The 8,703-nt window shown below is 45.6% G+C and overlaps 1 protein-coding gene and 1 long non-coding RNA gene across 6 annotated transcripts in view; both read right to left on the reverse strand.

Annotated features, from left to right (window-relative positions):
• CARMIL1 (capping protein regulator and myosin 1 linker 1) overlaps window positions 1-8,703 on the reverse strand; it is a 4,434,936-nt gene that overhangs the window by 3,739,562 nt on the left and 686,671 nt on the right. The window lies entirely within an intron of this gene.
• LOC122798271 overlaps window positions 1-8,703 on the reverse strand; it is a 220,745-nt gene that overhangs the window by 101,804 nt on the left and 110,238 nt on the right. The window lies entirely within an intron of this gene.

The following is an 8,703-nucleotide window of genomic DNA, read 5'->3' on the forward strand; positions in this document are numbered from 1 at the left end:
CTAGGACTGGCTGGGTGACTTTTTTCTAGCAAACTCGCAATCTCTATGGTTGACTGTTCCCTGTGATTGGGTAGAACATCTGGGATTTTTTTCACAGGGGGTAGAAGGGTAGTAAAGGGAATAGTGCATCCTCTGGATATTATGCTTTGTACCCACCGATCTTTTGTGATTTTTAGCTAGGTGTCTGGGTACAAAGATAAGCGTCCCCAGACTGCCTCCAGAGACCAACAGATGGGGCCTCCTTTCAGGAGTGCTGGTAGAGCTTGCCAAAGAAAGATCTGCAGTCCTAACAAATGGGTTGTCCTGTCGTAAGGCAGCCCTTCGGTCGGCCGGATTCCAAAGTCTGGGTCTGGCCTCGGCTGGTGTCGCACTTCACCCGACGTCATCTCTGCTGGTCTTCGGGTATAAAGGCATCAGCCGACGCCATTTTCCTCAGTGTTTCTTGCCCCAGATGCCAGTTGCCCTCTTGGAAAACTAAATTTTGGGTAAATGCCAATGTTTCCAAAACAAATAGTAGGCAAACACAAAAAATAAGCATGTATGTACATATATACAAACAAATACACCATAAGAGATCCCCCCCCTAGCTAGCTATAAGGAGGGTAAATACCCTAGGAGTACCACAGAGGGGAAGGAGGGTGGGTAATCCTGACTGCAGATGCTATCCTGTTCGGACATCTACATTTATGGTAGGTACAAAACTGTACTATGTCCTTCAAGGATGCATCTGCAGTCCTAACAAATGGGTAGAATACCATAGCCAAACTAGGCGAGGGGGAAGAAGAATTATGGTGTAGTTAGGATCCCTTGCAATACAGCAGTGGCAAACCCTGCTCGGGATCTAGAGTATAGAGGTAAGTTGTAATGCTTAGCAAATGTATGCACGGAGGTCCAAGTAGCCGCCTCAATAATGTCCTTGGTAGCCACTCCTCGTAAGAAAGCTGTGGTAGTGGCTGTAGCCCTTGTAGAGTGAGGTCTTATGTTCTGTGGAATTTGCTTTCCATGGCAGGAGTAACAGAATCTTATGCAATTTCCTATCCACTTGGAGATTGTCTGTTTGGAAATTACTTTTCCTTCCCTTCCTGTTGCATAAGCTACTAGAAGCTGGTCAGTTTTTCTATTGCCCTTGGTTCTGTCCAGGTAGTAGCGCAACTGTCTATGTACATCCAAGGTATGCAGCAGTCTTTCCCCCCTGTTCTGTGGATTGGGAAAGAAGGTAGGTAGGTGGATTGCCTGGTTTAGAGAAACTCTGGATACCACCTTAGGCATAAATGTAGGATTAGTTCTCATGGACACTATCTCGATGGAAGATTAGGAAGGGTTGTACTGCCATTAAGGCCTGTAGTTCCGAAACCCTTCTTGCTGAAGTAATTGCCAGTAGGAAAGCAGTTTTCCAGGATAGGTGTTGAAGATCTGCTGTTGCTGCTTGTTCAAATGGAGGGAGTGTCAATTTTTCTAGCACAAAGTTCAAGTCCCATGCTGGTAATGGTGGTTTCCTAGGAGGTTTTACATTCTTGATTCCTCTGAGGAACTGCCTGAGTAGAGGATGTGAGAAGACAGGGGGATTGAAGCTGTATTCTGCAGAAATAGCTGATGCATGTATCTTGATGGAGGAATAGGACAGGCCTGTATGGAGAAGCTCTGCCAAGTACTCCAGGATGTTAGCAATATCTATCTTTGACACATCTTTTCCTCTTTCAGTACTCCAAATGACAAAGAAAACCAGAAGCAAACCAAGCAAAACCAGGAAAAGTAGTTCCAGGACCGTGAAATGGAGACAATGATTCGTAAAAAAGGCAAATCCTTTATTCCGTTACCAAGTGATAAAAGTCCAAGGTCAGCAAATTGAAAACAGCAAAATCAGACAAGCGCTTTCGCTTGGGTAATACCAAGCTTTTTCAAGTCAGAAACAGTTTCCTTCAAAGAGGCGACTGTTTAAATAAAGGTCTTAATTAGTCACATGCTTGATTACAGCTGAATTTCATTAAAAACAATTAAAAATGTCATAAGCAGATAGCTAAGCAAATAGTTCGAGGGTGCATAAATTAACTAAACATCAACATTGCTTATACATAACTAGTGGACCAAATAGATGTTATGATAGAATTACATACTTGGATTATCCAACAAAAAGAAGACACAATGTTAAAAATGTAAATAAAAATGTGAATAGAGATTGTGTATGAGCCAAGTGAGTTTAAGATCAGCAATCCTGTGTGAGATGAGGGTCCGTATAATACTGTTGTGTCAGTCTTGAAAATTGGTATTGTAATGCAGATAGATGTCATCTGCTTAGTGAGTTGTAAGAAGTGTGTGAAATGGGCATGAAACAGTGTCTGGAGTAGTGGAAATGTGATGAGACATGCTACAGCCTAGCCCTTCTAAGCTTCAATACTGAGCCTATGCTAAGTGTGCCGTTTAACCCCGGGGGCCTACCTGCATCTAACCTGAGCTGCCAAACCAGCTCCCTGTATTCCAAGGTTGATTCCCAATCCCCTCCTCTAGTGCTGGGGTTCACTTGTTCAAGGATCATGAAGGACAATTTGTAATTAGGACATGTAAGTGAGTGTTTGAAAAAAGCGTTGCTTTCCTTTTTCTTCTCAATGTCATAATGGACTTTTATCACTTGGTAACGGAATAAAGGATTTGCCTTTTTTACGAATCATTGTCTCCATTTCACGGTCCTGGAACTCCAAATGACAAACCTTTTCCATTTTCCTGCATAGTTCCTTCTTGTTGAAGGTCTGCGGGCCTCAAGGATAATGTCTTTAACCCTTTGGGATAAATCTGGGTTAGTTGCTGTTATGTAATGTTCCAGGCAGTCAGTTGCAGAGTTTTTAGGTTTGGATGCATGATGTTGTAGTCGTTCTGAGTTAACATCAAAGGCATCAGGGGTAGTGTCCACGTTCTCCCCCGAGACATGCTCCTCAGCAATGGATACCAGTGTTGTCTTGGCCAATTTGGAGCTATCAGAATTATCCCTGGACGTTCCTCTTTGATTTTCAGTAGTACCTTGTGCATCAAAGGAAGAGGTGGGAATGCATATGCTGTCAGGCCTTTCCAACTGAAGGATAGAGAGTCCACCTTCCATGCAAGTGGGTGGTATGTCCTTGTGCAGAATTTCTTGAGCTGGTGATTGAGTGGGGATGCGAATAGGTCTATTTGTGGCATTCCCCATTTCTTTGTGATGGCCTTGAAGATGTCGGGTGTAGCATCCATTCGTGAGCATCCGAGGTAGTTCTGCTTAACATGTCTGCTAGGATGTTTTCTTTTCCCGGTACAAATATTGCCTGTAACTGGATGTTGTAGCTCAGAGCCATATTCCATAGGTCCAGAGTCATTCGGCATAGCGGGTATGAATGAGTGCCTCCCTGTTTGTTGATGTACCACATGACTGTGGTGTTGTCTGTCCTTATCATTAAATGGCCTTCTTTGAGGAATGGTCTGAAATTCTGGATTGCTAGTTTTACTGCCAGCATTTCTTTTTGATTTATGTGCAGGTGCAGCTGGTCTGGAGTCCATAATCCTTGTATGCATTTGTCCAGCATGTGTGCCCCCCAAACTAGGTCTGAGGCGTCCGTTGTGATGGTTTGGCTTGCTTGAAAGTTGTGGAAGGGCAAGCCTGGGTTTGACTGGCATGCTTGAGCCCACCATAGGAACTCTTGTTTCAGGCATGGGATTAGTGGTATTTCGGTTTCTAAGCTGTGCCTGTGTTGAGACCATAAATTCTTTAGGTACCACTGTAGCTTTCGCATATGTAGTCTGGCATGGAGGACCAGGATTATGCATGATGCCATGAAGCCCAAGGCCTGCAGTACTTTTCCTTGCTGTTAGTTTGTTCTGCTTTGTTAATGCCAAGAAGTAAAGAGGGAGTTGTTCTTGTTTTTCTGCAGTTAGGAATGCCATCTGTTTTACTGTGTCCAATTCTGCACCCAAGAATGTTCTTGTTTGGGATGGTATCAGTCTTGACTTTTTTAAATTGACTGTGTATCCCAGGACTTGTAGTAAGCAAATGACTCTTTGTAAGTCTTTTGTCAGCTTGCTTTTGTTGTCCGCTTGTATCAGGCAGTCGTCCAGGTATGGATAAATTTGGATTCCTGTAGCCTGCAATGGCGATTACTGATGCCAGGCATTTTGTGAATACTCTGGGCGCAGTAGATAAGCCAAAGGGCAATGCTGAGAATTGATAATGCTCTGATCCTGCAAGAAATCTGAGGTATCTTCTGCAATTTGGTCGTATGGGGACGTGCAGGTATGCCTCCTTGAGATCTAGAGTTACCAGCCAACACTCCTTGCCCAGCATGGGAAGAAGTTGCTGTAGGGTCAGCATTTTGAATTTTGGAACAATGATGAATGTGTTTAAGGCGGACAGGTCTAGAATAGGTCTCCAACTTTTCTCTTTTCTTGGTACTAGGAAGAGTCTGGAGTAGAATCCTTTGCCCTGTTCTGTAGGTGGTACCCTTTCCACAGCTCTCATCTTTGTTAATTGAGCTATCTGTTTTAGAGCTTCTGTTTTTGATTTGGAGGTAGGTTTGGCATTCCTCTTTTTACTGGTAAGGTGTGGAAATGAAACCTGTAGCCTTGGTCTATAGTTTGTAAAATCCACTTGTCTCTTGTGAAATAGTGCCAATTTTTTGAAAATAAGGCTAACTTTCCGCCTAAGGGTGCTGCTATTTGTTCCCTGGTAGGCGGTGTCAGAGGCAAGTCACTGTGATTGTCCTGTTGCAGTGGCAGTGGTTGTGTCTGTGCCTCGTTGGTTATTGCCTTGCCACTGGCGTCCTCTGTAGGCACCTCCTCTGGATTGATTTCTGCCTCTGGAACGTCTATTCCTGCCTCTCTGAGATTTAGAGGAGTCTGGAAAGGACCAATTTTGGAAGGCCAGTTCCTGCTAAACCTTGGGGGCTGAACCTGTAAGAAATCTTTAACTGTTTGTACAGATTTTGCCTTCTCTTCCATTTTCTTCATTACTTGCTGGGCAGGAGAACCAAATAGACTGACCTTATCCATAGGAGCATCTAATAGCTTTGCTTTAACATGATCCGGCAAGACCTGTTCTTTCAACCATGCATGCCTTCTTATAACTGTGCCAGTCATGGCTGATCTAAATGAAGCCTCCAGTGCATCATAGCCACATTTTAAAGAATGGTTACTAACCTGCTGAATGTTATTCACCATTTCTAAAACATATTTCTTATCTAAGGAATCATCAGAGGACAGTTTCTTAGTTAACTGATCAAGCATAAACTCTTGGTATTGGATCATATGAAACTGACAGTTCAAAGCTCTAGCTGAGAGAGTAGCAGAGGTGTAAACTTTTTTACCCCATCTCTCCAAGGACCTGGATTCCCTTTCAGAAGGGAGAGGGTTTTGCTGAGGTCGGCTACTGCCTTAGGCCCCTGGGAGATAGTCTCAGGATCTGCAAGGGAGCCTTGTATAGGTGGTGATGAGTGTCCGGCACCCTGTAAAACCTATCGGGCTTGGCAGGGGCTGGAGGTAAAGTATCAGGAGCAGTGCAAACATCATTAAATGCATCATCCACAACAGGAAGAACTGGAGGTATAGCTAAGGGCCTATGTTGCGGTAAATGTAGAAAGGTCCTAAGCCTTTTTCTTGAATCAGAGAAATCTTGTCCCTGCCATTGGAATTGTTCTCTCATGGCATGTAAGGTTTCCCCAAAGGAAAATTCCTCTGGTGGAGAGGCAGAAGGAATAGATTCTTCAGCATCGGAATCTTCATAAGTAGAAAAAGGAGCCTCTGGATGGTCTGTATTGTCTGAATCATCAGAAAAATCATCTGAGGATACTGGCTCAGGGGGCTCTGCTCTAGGTCTCTTTTCTGGAGGCTGAGAGGCCCTGTCTGGGTGAGATTGGGATCCCCTTATTAAAGAGATGAGATCCTCTGCCAGAGTAAGCATTTGAGAACTGGAACTGGGCCTGTGTGAGGGAGGCTTAACAGGCACAGATTTAGCAGATTTGGCTGCTTTAGCCCTGGCAAAGGCCTTTATAGACATGGCTGCAGGAGGCCTAGCAGCACCACGTGCTGGGGTAGAGACATCCAAAGGGATGGTGTCCGATAATTCTAGAGGAACCACATTAATAGGCAAAACTTCAGAGGCCGATTCAACTAGGGTAGCAAGAGCCTCGGTAGTAGTCATGGATTCGGCTGAAGATTGACCAGTTTGCTCGGTTTCGGCCGAAACCGAGACACTCGCGGTTTGCTTAACCGTGGTTTAGGCCTAAACAAGGTAAGCAGTAAGAGTGGAAATCTTTATGAGGTATTTGTTTCCCACAAGTTAAACAGTTATTCACTTTTTCTGACATCGGCTGAGGCAAGAAAGAGTCTAGCGGGTACTTAGCTTTTTAGAAGTCTTCGAAGTAGTATTCGGTAATCTCTGGATCTGACCGACCGGCACTTGCGAACAGCTTCTGCTTCGGGCGCCACGCGGCAAGAAAGACTGAGGAAAATGGCGTCGGCTGATGCCTTTATACCCAAAGACCAGCAGAGATGACGTCGGGTGAAGTGCGACACCAGCCGAGGCCAGACCCAGACTTTGGAATTCGGCCGACCGAAGGGCTGCCTGACGACAGGACAACCCATTTGTTAGGACTGCAGATGCATCCTTGAAGGACATCTGATCCCGGTCACCCTGATTTTGAGGGCCCCCTCTGCCGCATGGATGGCATCTCCCATTATTGCCTCCTCCTCTGCCTCTAGAGGGGGTTTCACCATGTGTGTCAAAGAAAGCTCCTTGGACTTTATGGAACCACATTTTTCCACTTTTCCGACCTTTATGATAAGATCTGGTAGGAGTGGAAAAACGGTCTCTTATGGCAGACACAATCTTTCCATCTTGCTCACACCTGGTAAGCATTTCCTTCACTTTCGGTCCAAAAAGTGATTACCCATCAAAGGGGGTGTTGACAACGGATGACTTGTAGGGCTCCACAAGGGAACATAAGCGCATCCAGGAGTGTCTCTTAAGAGCAATTTCTGTACCCGCTGCCCTACTCGTTCCATCAGCTGCATATGAAATCAGATCCACGGTAGAGTTTTATAAGGGAATTTAGGGTAGCAAGCTGGGAGATTACCTTATCTGAGACCCCCGCAGTTAACGCACCCTGTAAAACATCTCCTAACTCCTTAAGGAGATCTCTGTGTAGTCTGGTGAAATGTGCGAGATAGTTCAGGGATCCAAGTGTAAAGGCCGCTGAATTAAATATGTGCTTTCTGTATCTGTTCATGATCCTAGAATCTCTATTAGGAGGGATGAACAGATGTGGAGGTCTCAGATAACGCCTTCTCTGTTGGCCTCCGCCACCACCATAGCATCAACAGGTACTCTTTTGGTAAGGAAAGCCTTGTCCTGAGGTGATGTTATAAATTTATTCGGCCTCTGAGGGACTGGTTCTATGGTATCCATGGACTCCCATACCTTTCGAGAGACAAGATCCATCAACTCATCGAAGGGCGGAGTGACCCAAGAGGTTGAGGGTTGAGACATGAAAGCCTTCAAGAGTACTGACTCATCATCAGTAGGGTTAAGGGGATTCCGGCCACCCCTCTGTTTTAGGATTTCTAATCACCAAAAGAGATATCTTCAGAGGGGGACCGTGGGGACCCTTCTGACTCATCTAAATCAGTATTTGATGTGATGGATTCCTGTAGGGAATCCAGATGCTTCCTGTTGCAAGTTCTCTTCCTGGGAACCTCCTCAGGGGCAGCTTCCGGGGAGGTCCCAAAAAACAGGGCTCACCTGATGGGGGGACCTGAGACTCTGTGTCTCAAGGCTTTTGAGGGATCAATGAAGCAGAGACAGACGCAGGCACTTTAGGAGAGGAGATTGCTGGTATGGATGACGTGGGTGCCCAAGGGGACAACACTCTCCTCAAAGCATCGAAATCCCCATGGCTCCAGTCGGAAGAGACTCCGCAGCGCCAAAACTGTGGGCTCTGAGCTCGTGGTAGGTGCCGAGCTCACCCGAGCCAAGGCCCAGAGAGGCAAAGTTGTCACTGAAAGATCAGTACGACTATCCTCTCCGGACCAGTGCTGGTGAGTGTCGGCTCCTAGACTCTAAGGTAGGCACCGAAGAGGTCAGAGTAGTCGGAACCGAAAGCCCAATGGGTGTTTGCTCCGATGGTTCCACAATCATTGGTTCTGAATACTCCAGCTTCGAAACTTAGGGTTGAATCGGAGGAACTGAAGAAATGGGTTGAGTCTGGGTCGGATCCAAAGCCCCAAGGGTTGAACCCAACAGAATTTCTGCTAGTGCCTGTGACTGCATAAGTCTCTGTACCCCTCGCTCCACATCCTTATCCGATAGTCTTGAGGACAGGGAAGCAATAGATGATGTCTAAGAATGGAGAATAGGAGATTTTAAAGTGGGAGATACCGGCTCCAATGCTGGGGACTGGCTCCTACTGACCACAATTACCTCTGGCTCCATAGGCTTAGGAGCCGAGGTGGCAGTCTTACTCGATTTAGATGTGTAAGCTGATGAGCCCTTTTTTGGCTCAGACCCAGACGATGAGCTTGTAGATACAGTTTTTTTTTTAGAAGACTTAGTGGACTTGTGCTTGTCTAAGGCTTCTTGAAAGGTGGATTTCAAGAGACCTCTTGCTATTAGCTTGCTCTTCCGTTCATGAAGAACTCGAGAGCTAAAGGAGTGACAGATGGCACAATTTTCCTGCAGGTGAAGTTCAGCAA

Source organism: Protopterus annectens, chromosome 3.part1 (assembly GCF_019279795.1).
Source record: "Protopterus annectens isolate FY-2018-M chromosome 3.part1, PAN1.0, whole genome shotgun sequence".
Taxonomy (NCBI): Eukaryota; Metazoa; Chordata; order Ceratodontiformes; family Protopteridae; genus Protopterus; species Protopterus annectens.